Source organism: Macrobrachium rosenbergii, chromosome 59 (assembly GCF_040412425.1).
Source record: "Macrobrachium rosenbergii isolate ZJJX-2024 chromosome 59, ASM4041242v1, whole genome shotgun sequence".
Classification (NCBI taxonomy): Eukaryota; Metazoa; Arthropoda; class Malacostraca; order Decapoda; family Palaemonidae; genus Macrobrachium; species Macrobrachium rosenbergii.
In genome coordinates, this window is record NC_089799.1 from 9,470,875 (window position 1) to 9,485,127 (window position 14,253).

A 14,253-nucleotide genomic window follows, 5' to 3' on the forward strand; every position below is an offset into this window, starting at 1 on the left:
GCTCTGAATGACTTTATAGGTCCCAGTGCTTAGCCTTTGGCCTAAATTCTATACTCGGTTCAGTTAAGACTATCCATTCCGCACTTCATTGGTATCGAAAGTCGAGCGAAGTTGATTTTGTGGAGCAGATGGAATTATGGTTCACCAAAAGAAACAATAAAACACTCACCTTTTAAATCTTACCGAGGCACATAATTCCCTTGAGAGAAACCTAGGGTCATCCACATCTTTTATTCATGTCAACCAGACTTCCTTGAGAAGGAAGAAGTGACGGCTCCTGACAGGATGAATCACGGCTCTACTATTAAAAGTTCCTGTAAAGGATTTGATAATTTTTTTAATACGTCGTTATATCTCAGATTTTAGCTTCTCCTAGAAGACCCTTCGTTAAGTCAATTCTTTTTTGGCTTCAGAGGACAAAATCAGAAGCACTTGTGTTTATGTGAATATTGCCCAAATTCCTTTTGTCCAACATTTCTTCAAACCTTCCCTCCGATATTAAAAAGCTAGTTCCTCCTACAGGCTCTAATATTATACAACCTAATTGCTCTTCTGAAATGTGGTACTATTTGAGAAGGTGCTTCTTTCATTATACTTCTCTGAAAAAATCCCCCTTATAATCAATAACTAGATGAATTAACCGAGTTTTAACTACAAATCAAAGCTTAGTTTTGTGCCGTTAATGCAGGGGCTCACAACATGGGTTTAAGAACACCTGCGTGAGGGTTTTCGTAAAGAATTAAATGGAATGCTAAACTGTACGAGTGTCTGATGAGAGAGAGAGAATGTACGGTGTCAAGTTGATTCAAATCCCTTGAGTAAAGATATGGAGTTCAGTGACCCCATCATAATGTTTTATTTGGATATTCTCTCTCTCTCTCTCTCTCTCTCTCTCTCTCTCTCTCTCTCTCTCTCTCTCTCCTCTCTCTCTCTCTCCAAAAGTACTTTAGATGCTGCCTCTAAGATAGGCGAAAAAAAAAAAAAAGTTCCTTTTCTACCATCTGTCAAAGACGTACGCCAATTGGCTCATTTACCAAGAATAAAAGAATTATCTTTCCTTTACCTAGCTTATATGCAATATTTCTGCAGTTTACCCAGATTACGAAGTGGCAACGTTGTCTCTTCCAGGATGATTTTTTCTCGGATACGTTTTTTCTTTTAAGTGGTTTATTATATATTTTGACTCACTTCACCGCCTTGTCTCAGGTCTGATGTATAAAGGTATCATATTATTATTATTATTATTATTATTATTATTATGTATTATTATTATTATTATTAGAATAGTTTTATGGACCAATGAGCTGAATATCAGCTCTCACATAGCTGCCATGAAGGATCTTTCTTGTATACTTTGTCAATTAAATTTCCACATAGCTTTAATGTTTCATATAAACAGATTCCGGTCGATAATTATTCTGTAATTTTCTATCAAGATTTAGTAAATGCAGCATCAATAAAATAATATTAATAACATTTGAACAACAACAATAATAATAACTACGAAAAACTTGACGTAACGTAAACCATTTTCTTAGAATGAGTCACAAAAATATTTAAAATAAGCCGAAAAATTGAATTAAATTAAAATGCATTTATTCATACAGGTGCAATCGACAATCAAGAATCCTGAATATTTGATATTTATCTCTGTTACCAACCAGTTTGCGAACCGAAAAAAATAAAAAACGATTTATTCTGTACAATTTAATCCAAGATGTTTTATCTCCCGCCCGCGCCCCCCCTCTCTCTCTCTCTCTCACTGGAAAATAGAGAATGATTTATCCTCCACAATTCAACCGGAAAGTCTCTCTCTCTCTCTCTCTCTCTCTCTCTCTCTCTCTCTCTCTCTCTCTCTCTCTCTCTCTCTCTCTCTGTTTAGAAGGACGATAAACTTGGCTGAATATTTTTACTTCACTGATAAAAAAAAAACGACAAAGCACAGCGGAAAATAAGCGAAAGAAGTGTTATGGACTAGATGGCCTTAAATCGTTATTGATGTCAAAAGAGTTAATTATTAGGAATGAGGTATCCCCATGATCTCTCACCAGTATTCATCAAAATTAGTCCATTCGTTCTTGAGGGTTACCTTCCAGTGCATACATACAACATGCTCTTACTCCGGGGACAGACAGTAAGGTGTGAAGACAGACCAGCCTTCCAATTTCATTAGGTCCCCGTAGGGTTAGTGCCGTCAGTGCAACTCACGTGGTGCACTGTAGGCATTACTAGGTTCTTTGCAGCGTCCCTTCGGCCTCAGCTGCAACCCCTTTCATTCCTTTTACTCTTCCTCTGTTTCATATCCTCTTTCTTCCATCTGACTTTCCACCCTCTCTAACAATTGTTTAATTGTGCAACTGCGAGTTCTCCTCCTCTTAAATCTTCCAAACCTTCTTACTGTCAATTTCCCTTTCAGCGCTGAATGACCTGATAGTTCCCAGTGCTTGGCCTTGGCCTAAATTCTGTATTCAATTCAGGAATTGAAACTTATTTTTGTCCGAGATAACGTTGATAAAACAAGAAAGCACAAAAGTAGGTACAAAAAAAATGGAGTTAGACAAAAAACGCCATCTATTGAAAGAGGAGCAGATCAATTAGAACCAACAACTTCTATCCTAGCCAACTTTCTCATCACACCATTTTTTCTCTCCCTCGGAGCTATTCCTATTGGACCTTTTTTTTCGAACAAAAGAAGACCGTTTCTTTCTGCCCACAAAGACGAGAGACGGAAAGAAAAAAAGGAGAAAAAGAAGGAATAAGTTGAAGGAGAAATGCAGTTCCCCAACGTTTCTAACCTCGAAAGATGAAAGGTAAATCCCTCCAGTAAATCCCCCACCCTTCCTTCCCCCCTCCCCACTCCCCTTCCATAAAACAACGTTGGACCATTTTCCCCCTCCCCCGAAAAAAAATGACACTCGGGAGAAAACGCCGACTCTTGAAAACACTAGCCAAAGGGTAATTAGAACCTCATGCCTCTTAGGGAATAAAATACCACCGAAACTTCGCAATCAAAACAACGTCCTCAAAAATGGCCCTCCATTTACCTTCAGACTCCATTTTCCATTGGCCAATTACCTCTTTCATAGGTGAAAGTTCTCTGGTCTTCCCTCCTCCCCTCACTCTTGTTCTTTTGACTCAGTTCGTCATCTCTCTCTCTCTCTCTCTCTCTCTCTCTCTCTCTCTCTCTCTCTCTCTCTCTCTCTCCCCCACACCTGATTTTGGCCTAAACTGAAAAGCAGGCAGGTATTAATGAAGAACTTGGTACAGTATGGTGAAAAACAGCGTGTATTTAATGTGTAAAAAATTCATTATACACACATATATACATATACATATGTATATTATTATAAGTGTTATAATATAACCATTCTACAAAGTGTTAAATGTGTCTCTGTGAAAATTTTGATGTTTTGCTTGCAGATTCGTCATTTGTTGTGGAGAGGAGAGATATTTTAGGTGTATCAGATCACTTAGTACATCCGGTATTTACTCAGTTGTTTGGGGGTCAGGAAGGCAAGCCCTCTTATCCTATCGTGATGAGCTGTCAGCCAACCGGCAGGGTTACCTATTATGTCTTCATCATATGTGTCTAACCTATGTTTATTAGCTGTCTGTGCTTATTCTTTTTTTGTAAACTGAGTAATGGAATGAGGAACAGTAAGAGAGTTGAAGTTGACATGCTGTCAGTCAGGAACAGAGCTTGCTGGAAATAGGTCCTCTCTCTCTCCACTCTCTCTCTCCTCTCTCTCTCTCTCTCTCTCTCTCTCTCTCTCTCTCTCTCTCTCTCTCAATAATCCCATTCATATATATAAAGAGTTACTGATGGTTTACTGTTTGTAAAGCTCTGTTAAAACTCACCCCAGAGAGTGTGTTAATTTTGTAAAAGGTGATCTGAAATATTGTTTTCTGCAAGCATTGTGGAAGGTGTGTAATGGTGTAATAATTATAAAAGGTAAAGTAGAATTTACTGGTTTTGTTATGTTAAATTAAAGTGATATTTCTAGGTGAAAGAAGTGTACTTTGATAGAGATGAACATATCTCTTATTGCTTGTGAAGTGCTAATGTGTCTTGCTGCTAATTATATATATTTGTATAGGTCTTTGTGACTTGTTGGTGTTGTCTATGAGAAGTCTTAGAAAGACGTGAGTTTAACTTTCTTTTTAAGTAAAGTAATCTTTTGAGAAATTGATATAATCTTTAAGCATATTTTTAGTGGTTGGTATATTTCCATTTTGCATATTTCATTCTTATATCTGTGTTATCATATTACTATAAATGTTATAATTACTGTGTTTCAAAGTTTTGTTGCTGGTGATTTCTTAACATTTTGTTAGTATACTTGTTATTGAGATTTTAGAGAAATGTTTATGTGGATTCCAGTCAGTAATATTTTGGTGAATGTTTGTGTTTAATTAATCAGATATATACTTAAAACATGAAGTGATAGTTAATGGTTTGAATCTTACCCCTAACCAAGTGCTTTCTTAATAAATTAAAGTTTGTAAATTAAACTTGATTAAGAAATACTTAAATCCTACACTGTCAATTAATAGTAAATCTTTTGATTGTAGACTCTGCATATAACTTTTGAACTTAGAAATAAAACCTGTTTGTTTTAAAGTTTTTTAAAACACAACGTTTCATTTTGACCACCAGTATTAGAGACATTAATGAATGTGTACAAGGTAAGTGATGTATCTGTTTGTTCACCTGAGACTTTTTCTAGGTAAAAATAGAACCAGAGGAGACAGCTACAGTGTTTTGTTGAAGTGATACCCATTTTACTAGTCTGGATATAACTTATTAATTGTTGCCTCACCATAACAGTATAAGTTGTTGATTTTCTCAAGTGATAAGTAAGTTTTATGGGATCACTGTACCTTTAGAAATCAGTCAAACATCTTTGTTATGAGGTTTCAAGTATCTGGTCGATGTGAGGTAACTTTTTGGTATTATTATATGTGAAATAACCAGGTGCTTGATCACTTCGTAACAATATACATGTGTGTATATATATATACATACATACATACATACATACATACATACATACATACATACATACATATACGTGTATATATTTTTTATGTATATATACATACATATTTGTAATTATGACAATGACGTCTTACTTCTTGAGTGCGGAATTGTACTTTGCCTTGCAAGTCATTACTGAGAAATGAGTTAAACTTCCAACAACTTGGATAAATTCTCGTGAAGTAAATGTCAACGATATAGGAAGTCGTATAATGTAAAAAATAATATATATGTATACGGTATATATATGTATTATTTATATATGTATATGCATGTGTATGTGAATACATATACATACATAATATACTCTGTGTATATATATATATATATATATATATATATATATATATATATATATATATATATATATGTATATATATACCAAAATAACTACCTTTATAACTCGTAAAGGAATTAATTCGTATCAGAGTTTTGATTGAGACTTTATATTTCATTGTTAGAAACTCTGTTTATTATTAGCTCATTAAATTACGAGTCTTTCCTTACTTATTAATATTGTGTGGGGGTTTTACAATCAAATGTAATTCATAATTCATCGGAAGCCTTAGGGTAATGGGGGAAGGAGTGGCTAGAAATTAAAAAAATATATATAAAAAAATATATTTCATGATTAATAAAGGTTCCTGATGTCTGAAGGACTCCTTGAGGCAATAAAAAAAAAAAAAACGTTCTCTACGACTCAAAGACATGAATATATTCTGAATCGTGAATATATTTTGTGAATTCATTGGACAAACGGTTAATGTATTTATGCTAACTACCTATTTGAACATTATGCAGTGCTGTATTTCATAAAGTTTTTGATGGTAAATTCATTAAACACCGCAGTAAATCTATTTGCAATATTTCGAATTTAATGTTGGCCATATTCACAAATAAACCGAATTAGTACCGCTCTGTTGAAACTGCAGTACCCTATGAACACTGTCCGTAATATTTTGAAAAGTTACGCGTAATAAATTGAGACGTTACTTTTTGCATTTTGAAAACGTTGCATTCAACATTTTCAGAAGCGATTTGAAACATTTTTATGAAAAGTTTAACAATAGTTTATTTCCATTGTGGTCATCACGATAAAAGCATATTAGACGACTGATAGCGTTTTTCTTTAAGACATCAGTAATACTGCAATGATCTTTCTCAGTGGGGAATATAATCATAAAAGAATATTTACCTTTTAACTGTCGGTTCAAACATTTTTATGAAAGGTTAACAAGAATTTATTTCAACTGTGGTCATCACGATTAAAGCATATTAGACGACTGATGGCACCTTTCCTTAAGATATCAGTAATGCTGCAATGATCTTTCTCAGTTGGGAATATAGTCGTAAGAAAAAACATTTATGATACCTTTTAACTTACGGATTAGATAGTCACCGTGTTAGAGTAAGCTGGCGAACAGGAAACTCTGTCTAATAGGCAAAGAAAACTAAACGGTGGAAGGAAGTGAAGTAAATTAAGAAGGAAAAGCAAAGAAAGAGTGGAGGAAAGAATCTTTCAGAATTGTTCCCTCGATTAGATCGTCAATCCCTTTTAATGCTCTGTTCGGTGACCGAATTTTTTTTTAAATGCTTAAATTTATTATTATTTTTTTTACAGCAATCTTTGTATTCCCTTCCTAGCCCTGAGTTTACCTGACCCTTATAACATGCATTGGTGATGGTCCATGATTCCTTCTGTGTTACGAACAGTGCATTTCGATTTCACACAGTGTTCCCTTTAATTTTACATAGGTTTCCCTTTAATTCCAGGCTTTGGAGAAAGAAAAACGGGTTGACTTGGCCGCTAGGGGTTGGCGGGGACTATGGACTTGGTGGTGGGATTTCTTTTGAGAGGTGGAGGGTTACTCCTATATTGAATGGTGTAGCAGGAGAGTGCTTTGGCCTTCGTATAAATAAATGAAACGGTTTAAAGGGTTTGGTGATCGGGAAAATGACTGGTGAAATAAATATCCTTTTCTTTTATGCAACAGTTATATTAGTGTTGTCTGTTGTCTGTCACCGTTCTGACTGTAAAGATAAGTAGAAAAAATATAAAAGTGACCAGGATACTCAGTAAGAGCAACCACCAATGTGCAGAAGCCGTAATATATTAGCCTTCAGAGAGAGAGAGAGAGAGAGAACTGCCTTTTGGATATCAACGAAAGCAAATAAAGCCATATTACGTCTTCATGACAGCTACGACACTGAAGTCTAGACAACTCGAGACATTTTCGGCGAACATAAATCATTCAGATGTTACATAAACGATGTCACCATAAACTCGTTAGAACAATATGAAAATAGCTCTTGAGAATTCAAGACAATAATATAAAAATAATTGGATCACCAAGACTTCACAGTTGCCATCGGAAAATGTCAGTGCGAACAACTTGCTAACGAGACTGATTGATTTGACTGACAGTTTTCATCAATTACCTTCCGGGAGAACATGCGACAACTTTGCAGAGAACTGAGAGCTAATTAGCGATGTTGTCTTGTGTCGAAAACCGTCTTGAATGTTTCTGAAAGGAATAACTTAATCTTTCTGCTTCTGATTTTTGACGAAATTCGCCTTCGTATCAATATGAGCATCGTGATTGCTTTCGAATGGCATTGCCTGTGGTATTGCTTTTTCCAAAACCGCAACAGCAGCAGCAATAATAATAATAATAATAATAATAATAATAATAATAAATAATAATAATAATAATAATAAATTCGCCTTCGTATCAATTTAATCACTGTGCTTACCTGAGGTATTACTTTTTCCAAAACAGCAACAAATGGCACTCTAGATGCCGTTGAGTTTCTAATGCGGTTTCTCAGCTTCTCGAGTGAGTTTCTTTGTTTGACAGAGGGTCTTCATATAATAATAATAATAATAATAATAATAATAATAATAATAATAATAATAATACTCTGGAATTCTCTAATATTGCACTGCTGTTTAAAGTTTCTCTTTGATTTTACATTATATTGTCAACAACGCGATATAATTACACGTATAGAAAAATTAAATCCCCAAGTAGGAAGTTCCGTCGACAAGGACTTTAGTTAGATAGACCGAATCACAGTGGATGTGTCGAATCAATAATAACACTCTCTCTGTAGGCTATATACGATATCGTCATTAATCTTGGATTAAGTGCTACCGATATGTTGTGGTTTGTATGAAGGATCATTTCCATAATGATATAATTGTATCGCTATCCATAATAAAAGTATCTGAGTTACATTTTCGAATCAGGCTTGACATTTTAATATATCTCCACCCCAATAGTGTATCTGATTTTTTTGTTAAAAGCATCAGCATATTACCGTTAACGTTATTCAGCAATTTCCAAAATAGGAGCTCCTTCACTCCTTTGAAAACTTGAACCAGATATAAATTTTCACATAGTTATCAAGTGCGAGTAAAAGTAAAGTGAGTTAATTAAGCAATTTGGTGTTTAATTAACTCAAGAGCGCCGTTCTTATTTTCGTAGTTATGTAGTAGATGCGACCATCTAGTCTGAGTAATCCGTTATAGAAAAATATTTTGTATATATACATACGTATATATATATATATATATATATATATATATATATATATATATATATATATATATATATATAATGTTAATGGTGACAAGGACAGAAAACGGAGATGTTGGGGTAAAATGGTTACAGAAAACGGAGGCGTTAAGGTAAAATGGTTACAGAAAACTGAGATGTTGAGATAAGGCAGGAATTCCCCTGTATGCAGAGAAGTACAAAAACAAAGCCACAAAGAGGTGGGGGGGGGGTTAAAAAAGCAAACGAGAAGAACAGGGGTAAAAATGAGAAAGCGATCATATGCAGAACCAAAGCACAGATGTCTTCTCCTTTCGTTCTTCCCTTTTTTGAATGCTAATGACGTCCACAAATTGGAAAACTTCGCGCGCTCAAATGACACATCCAATTTCCTCATACCAGCCAATGAAGCAACGCCTTCACACCCTCCCCCCTTCACCACCACCACCCCCTGCCCATGTCGATTACCCCTACCCCTTCCACCTCCACCCCATTTCCTTTTGCTTCTTCCCTACACCAATCGGTCTTTCGCAGTCAGTTACCTATTCATAACTACGTTAGCTTCCATCAAAGTTCTAGGCGGCTTTTTAACAGGCTGTCGTTATGATGGTCGCCCGTTTTCATTTACTCATCTCCGAGGGGACAGCGGTAATGACATTAGTCTGAAAACCACGACAGACCTATACAGCGTTAACGTAATTTTAGGACACATGGTAGTACTTCCTGTCTCGATGTCTCTCCAACTTTGTATTTTCTCTCTCTCTCTCTCTCTCTCTCTCTCTCTCTGCTCAGATGCTCAGGTACGGACACTCATCATAAAAACACAAAGAGCCGTTGTCACAGCCTTCTTTCATTTGCGTAGTCAAGATTTGGCCCCTATGTTTAAAAACTTCTGGACTCACAGTAAGTTTATCTTCAGATAGTCTTGCCTGCAACAGATCGACCTTCTTTAGTATGCATTACATCACTAATCTCTGGAAATTGAGGCCTCTGCTATCTCACTCTTTTGTCATATCATCCGCTAAGCATATTTTAGGCTTCCCTTTTCTCTTTCTTCTAGACTAATTAAATTCAGTATATAACCATTGTCATCTCTTCAGTTCATTCTACCTGACAATGCTGTCTCAAAACGCTTTGACCATTCTTTTGTTCTGTAACATTTACTTTTTTCATTGAGCTCACGACGTTCATTTAAACGTTTCACCCCACACTCACTCTCTCTTTACGAATCTCAACGGCTTCCACCTTTTTTTACTCTAACACAGATGATATAACAATAATTCTACAACAGTAATTAATTTCATAAATTCCTAACTGATATTTCCCTACATCCTCAATTCTGTCCCATAAATTCAGCTGCGCTCTAGCTAGCTCAGCCTTTCTTGAAACATCTTCCAAATGGTTCAACCCTTCCATGCCTTATAAGAGTATTACTCAGGTTCCCAGTTTGTCTTTATAACCCTGTGTTTGTGAAGGGATTGGAATATAAAATCTAGGCCAAAGGCCATGCGTTGGGACCTACGAGGTCATTTAGCACAAAGTTAAATTATTGAGAGTAAAAATGTTTCGAAAGTGTAGCAGGGGGAGTGAAAGGGGTTGCAGCTAGGGGCCGAAGGGACGCTGCAAAGAACCTCAAGTAATGCTGATAGTGCACCGAGTGAGGTGCACTGACGGCACTACCCCCTTACGGGGCTATTGCTTGTGAATAGTCATGTAATCTATCCATGTTAGTCTGTATCACATCATCTGGGATTCCAGTTTGTTTCGATATTATCGGCTTTTCTTTTGTCTCATAGACACGTTCAAAACTCGTTCAATAAGTTATGCATCTTATCTCTACCATAACCTAAAAGCATTCTATTATCGCGAACTTTGGTTGGAAAGGCAGCTATATAATGTTTTATTAGCGAAGCTCAAAGCTATTTTTATTGTCGTATAGAAATGGATACAAAGTGCTTTTATTTTATGTATTTAATTTTTTTAAAGCAACCCAGCTGAACCACGGATTGATATCTTTCTTTAAGGAGGTAATTTCATGTGTTTTCTCTCCTCTTCGAGGCGCTTAGGAGCACAGTCATAGTCTGTGGGCTCTTAAAAAAACATTCCTGCTAAACATTCCCCTTTATGATGGTGTTTAGATGGGATGAATAATGAATGTATGAACTGATGTTCATTGGTTTTCAGTGTACTTTAGCCTCGGCCCCTACACTGCTTGGACAAAACCACTAGCAAGGAGGTGGACAACAATTATATATATATATATATATATATATATATATATATATATACATATATATTCCTATATATATATATATATATGATTTGTCTAGCTTATATATAGGCTATTGTCATATGATTCCTGAAAATATTAAATTAATCAGTATCTAGCTTACGCCTAGGGCTATGTCTTTGAAAATATTAAATTAATCATATATACACTATATATATTTATATATACAATGTATATACTGTATATATTATATATATATATACAATATATATACTGTATATATATATATATATATATATATATATATATATATATATATATATATACATATATATATGGGGAAGTATTAAAAGACATAAAGCATACGTAAGGGTACTGATTAATTTAATACTTTCAGTGACATGGACAATATCCCCTCCCTTAAGCTAGACCAAATCAACGATAATCATGTCATGTAAGAATTTGTGATAGATGCTAACCGAGAGATTACTGTCATGGTAACCAATCTTCTCGTCGAATTTAATCCTTTAATGGGGAGCTGTTTCGCTGAAAAGAGGCAGGCTTCGCCCGAGGTTTTTCTGCCATGTTTGAAGTGCCTGAAGCAGTATTTTCTTTTATGCATTTCATCATCTCTGAAGTAGGTAACAGGAGTTTCTGAAGTGCTAAAGAGTTCGTTCAGTACTCTACTTTTAAAAATTGTGCATATCCTGCAGTACTACTACTACTACTACTACTACTACTACTACTACTACTACTACTAATAATAATAATAATAATAATAGATATTTTCTCAAGCAAAGCCAACACCTGTGTTTTTCCGATTCTCTTACTAAATCAGATCCAGCAGTAATAATAATAATAATAATAATAATAATAATAATAATAATAATAATAATAATAATAATAATAATAATAGATATTTTCTCAAGCAAAGCCAACGCCTGTGTTTTTTTCTGATTCCCTTACTAAATCAAATCCAGCAGTAATAATAATAATAATAATAATAATAATAATAATAATAATAATAATAATAATAATAATATTTTATCGAGCAAAGCAGACGCCTGTGTTTTTCTGACTCTTACATTTCATTACTAAATCAGATTCAGCAATAAACCCTCTGCTAGTACTCGACTTCAAGGTCTGTTTCCTCTTACGGTGTTTTTGTTTTCTCTCTTTTCTCATATTCTCGGTTATTAGCCAGTTCCTCCTACATCTCTTCCTTTAGCTTCATTTAGGACCACGCTTAAAAGCATACCGACTTTTCAGTTTGACTTAATCTCAGTTCCCAACTCTCTAATCGATAAAGCGGTGGTTCCTCCATCAGATGTTTGTTGGAATTCTCACTAAACGATTCTCTTGTACGTTAGTGCCGTCAGTGCACCTCATGCGGTGCACTGCAGGCATTACTTAAGGTTTTTGCGGCCTTGCCTTTGGCCCGTAGCTGCAACCCCTTTCGTTCCTTTTACTATACCTCCTTTCATATTCTCTTTCTTCCATCTTACTTTCCAGACTCTCATAACAATTGATTCATTGTGCAACTGCTTTGAGGTTTTCCTCCTGTTACTTAACCTTTCAGACCTTTTAGTGTCAATTTCGTTTTAACGCTGAATGACTTCATAGGTCCCAGTGCTTGACCGTTGGCCTAAGTTCTATATTCAATTCAATTCGGCTCTTATGTTGAAACGACTGTATCCCCGTGCCTTCCCTTGAACTTGATATAGGTTTAGGGATGTTTTCTATATAGCCTACTGGCCTTTCTAACGCGCATTTAATCACTTTCATTTCCGGCAAAGATTTGCATTGCCCTTCCTTGTTTGAGAAGGACACTTTTGTTTCTTATCTGTTTCATTTGTTTTATTTCATTTTTACATTCATTTTCATTGCAAACCTCTCCTACACTTACGATATAGGTTTATTTCACACGATCGTTGCATTTTCACGATTTCTTCACTCTGTTTCCGATATCTCTTCAATTTTCTGTTACAGGGGAGGTGAAGCTTCAAGACAGGTTAATATTCCTGACTCCTGTCGGTCTTAAGTGATTCCTGTTCCCATGTGCCACTCTAACTAATGCCCTCTAATTTAAATAGAATAGCATCGACTCTGATGCCCTCTAATTTAAATAGAAAAGCATTAAATCATAAATAGTTTGTCTTATTTTTGTCACATTTATTGGCTTGGTTTTTTATTCATTTAATATGCAGCACATATTTCTTTAGTTTCACAGTGTATAATATTTTTTTTGTAAGATCTTTTTCTAAGCAGTTGGTCAGGTTTTCAAGGGGTTTCAATTTTCAAATGACTGTAAAGCATAACTGTTTATAATTCATATATAATTCTGTATATAAATGAAATTCATACATTCACACTTATATATTTATACATATGCTTACACACACACACACACACACACACACACACATATATATATATATATATGTATATATATATATATATATATATATATATATATATTGTTTATATATGTAATAAATATATTGTTTATATATATATATATATATAATATATATATACACATACATACATACATACACACGTTCAGTCACACTTTCCGTGCATGCATTTTATACGACTAAGTATACATAAAACTGTCAAAAGACATAAATTAATTATGTTACGTTTATTAAATAAAATATTTGTCTTGTCAGTTCAAATCATAACACACTTCAACATTAATGGACTAAAGCACTGCCTTCAAAGCAGACACCAAAATATAGAAAAAAAAAAACAAGAAACCGGAAGGCGATGGCGCTAAATGAAAAGGAAATCAATTCTGTCGAACAGAGGGAAGACAATTATCTCTGTGAAGCCCTCCATCCTGTATACAGTGAGAGAGGTCTCCTGTTCTATCTCTCTCTATCTCTCCCATTCTCTCTTCCCCGCCATTCTTCTTCTCCCTTCTTTATTCTCGAAAATGCCTCTCCATTTTTCCAGGAGACGGCGGCTATTTTCTCTCTTGATCCCAGATGGAACATAGGTCGCTGAATCTTCAGAGGCAAAGGGAAAGAGAAAAAGTAAAAGAAGAAGAAAAAGATGAAAGCTGAAGAGGGAGGAGGGAAAAGAGTATAGGCAGATATTTAGGTATATTCGTGAGGTAGAAATGGGATGGGGGATAAAAGTTTATTATAAACCATACTGAGTTTGCCGACCACAAATTCTAACGAGAAACACGAAGCAGAGAACTAAACGCAATTCCATGATCTAGATGACTTGAAGACAGAGCTCCAACAGCTAGGTTCCTAGGTGACTTTAAAGAATTAGTCTAGACTAGCTTCGTTTTTTGACGAATGTTTTAGATCCTAATTCCTATTTCTAGAACGAAAAGCTTTTAACAGTGTGCTAGCATAGAGTCGAGAAGAGAAGGCAGCATGACACTTATGGAAAGTCTTCTTAATCTGTCAATC

General features: G+C 35.1%; 1 long non-coding RNA gene and 1 pseudogene across 1 annotated transcript in view; one reads left to right on the plus strand and one right to left on the minus strand.

Moving 5' to 3' along the window:
- LOC136837467 (protein O-linked-mannose beta-1,2-N-acetylglucosaminyltransferase 1-like) overlaps positions 1-14,253 on the minus strand; it is a 174,022-nt pseudogene that overhangs the window by 36,147 nt on the left and 123,622 nt on the right.
- Positions 1-14,253, plus strand: part of LOC136837469 (uncharacterized) — a 221,144-nt gene that overhangs the window by 14,407 nt on the left and 192,484 nt on the right. The gene's annotated exons all lie outside the window — the stretch shown is intronic.